At 62.7% G+C, this 2,500-nt stretch overlaps 1 pseudogene; it reads left to right on the forward strand.

Moving 5' to 3' along the window:
* Positions 1 to 2,500, forward strand: part of LOC124580797 — a 7,810-nt pseudogene that overhangs the window by 2,865 nt on the left and 2,445 nt on the right.

A 2,500-nucleotide genomic window follows, 5' to 3' on the forward strand; every position in this document is an offset into this window, starting at 1 on the left:
TAACTATGACTCTCTCATAGTTACTGGGCAAGTGAAGCGCAATACATGGGCCATGCCCTCTTAGCCTCTCCTTGCCTGCGGCTTCCCCCCTTCCCGTGGGCCCGCCGATACGCCAGTCCTCGATAGGACTGGTAAGCAGAGTGGAAGTCCGCACTTGGGGCTTTGGGGGGTTACCAGCCCTCCATCGCATAACCCTCAATGTTGGGACAACAAGAGAAGAAAACACGGGTACCGGGCCTTCCGCTGAAGGACCCGGCCTAACAGTCCCGACTGCTAGCCTGCCAACCGTCCCTGAAGTAGAGGAGGCCGTGGAGCCATGGTTCCACTGCAGCATTTGCAGACGTGCCTTCCGCAGCAAGATCGGGCTCGGACAACACCGCCGCCGCGCCCATCCGGAAGCGGCAAATGCGGAGATTGCAACTGATAGGAAGCGAGCTCGGTGGGCGGAAGAAGAAATGCGGGAGCTCGCCCTGGCGGAGGCTAGGCTTCTCTGTGCCAGTGACTCCAAAGTCCTCTTTGCAAACCAGGAGCTTCTACCCCTGTTTCCGCACCGTACCCTGGATGCCATCAAGTGCAGGAGGAGGACGGTGGCACACAGGACGATGGTGCGGGAATACGTAGAGGAGCTGAGGCGGGAACAACAGACGCAGCATGGTCTGCGCCATTCACCCGTCCCGGAGTCGCTGCCGGAGGGGCCACCCTCTCCGCCGGAGCTTGAGCGCCCGCCACAAACATCTGTAGTCGACGAAGCCATATGGAGGCACCTCGCCGGCCTGCCGCGGTCGGCCGCGCGCTTCTCGGCCCTGGACGACCTTGCGCGTTTGGGGCCGGGTACGCCGTTGGCAGTGGTCGCGGCTGGGCTGCCTGAGGCCCTCCGAGCTGTCGGCTCTGAGGAAGCAGAAGCAAGGAAGAGGAAGACGTTGCGCCCGCCATCCAAGCAGCGGTCTGGTGGTGGCCCTCCGCTCTCCAAGCGGAAGCGCCGCCGGTGGGAATATGCCAGATGTCAGGATGCCTTCAGGAAGAATCGCGCGCGCTGCGTGCGTGGCCTCCTGGATGGCACCCTGCTCCAGCCGCCGTCGAACATCCCAGGGCTGGTGGACTTCTGGCGCAGCCTCTTCACGACAGAGCCACCTTCCAACGCTGGCTCCATTCCCGATCGGCTTCTCCCGTGCTCGGAGTCTGTTGACTTTGAGCGCCTATGGAGGCCGATCACTGCAGAAGAGGTTGCGGCCGCCTTGCCGCCCAGAGGCTCCGTTGCCGGCCCTGACGGCCTCTCGCCGGTGCAGCTGCGCCGCCTTCCAGCGGAAGTCACCACCAAACTCCTAAACCTTTTCCTGCTTACCCGCAAGCTTCCCCCTTCCCTCCTCCGAGCCAGGACCTCTTTGCTCCCTAAGACAGCCGCCCCAGCATCCCCTGCTGACTTTCGGCCCATCACCGTCTGCTCGGTGCTAGCCCGAACCTTCCATAAGGTTCTGGCGACTCGCCTTATGCAGATGTGTGCTGTGGACGAACGTCAGCGGGCTTTCATCCCAAGGGATGGGATGCTGGAGAACACTTTCCTCCTCGACCGGATACTCGTCGGCGCCGTCCGCCGCTGTCGTTCTGTGTTCATGGCATCCCTCGATGTGTCCAAGGCGTTCGATTCGTTGGACCATGCGGCTTTGCGTCCTGTGCTTAAAGCCCATGGTCTGCCGGACGAATTCATTGACTACGTCGAGGGCTGCTATGCGGACAGCACGACGGTAATTGCGGGGGGTGGCGACGAGTCCCCGGCCGTGCGGCCAGCAAGAGGTGTTCGGCAAGGAGATCCTCTGTCCCCTCTCCTGTTCAATTTCGCTGTTGATTATGTTCTAGGTCAGCTGCCCTCTCACGTAGGTGTCAAGGTGTTGGGCCGCCAGACGAACGCGGCGGCCTTCGCGGATGACATCCTGCTCTTCGCCTCCACGAGGGGGGGCCTGCAGTCCCTTATCAACGCAGCAGTGGCAGCCCTCGACCAGCTGGGGCTGCGGGTTAACCCGCGGAAGTGTCTCACCCTCGCACTCGTGGCGTCCGGCCGCGAGAAGAAAGTGAAAGTGGATGCGAGCGTCACCTTCACGGCCGGCGAAACCACCATGCCGGCGTTGGGAGTGGGTGAGACCTTCCGCTACCTGGGACTGCAGTTCTCCTCCTCCGGGCGGTGTCTCTTCCATCCGAGGCACCACATCGAGGAGCAGCTGTCGATCATCACGCGGGCGCCGCTGAAGCCGCAGCAGCGGCTCTTTGCACTTCGTGAGGTCCTTCTCCCGGGCCTGTATCATGGCCTAGCACTGAGTCGCACCCGCATCGGTGCGCTCAAGGCCATGGACAATTGCGTCCGAGCCGCCGTGAGGAGATGGTTCCGCCTCCCAGCCGACACCCCCTTGGGCTACTTTCACGCTCCAATTGCCCATGGGGGCCTTGGGATTCCATCAGCCCGCTGGATAGGGCCAACCCTGAGGCGGGGCAGGCTCCTCACCCTGTT

This window comes from Schistocerca americana, unplaced genomic scaffold, assembly GCF_021461395.2.
Source record: "Schistocerca americana isolate TAMUIC-IGC-003095 unplaced genomic scaffold, iqSchAmer2.1 HiC_scaffold_352, whole genome shotgun sequence".
NCBI classification, from domain to species: Eukaryota; Metazoa; Arthropoda; class Insecta; order Orthoptera; family Acrididae; genus Schistocerca; species Schistocerca americana.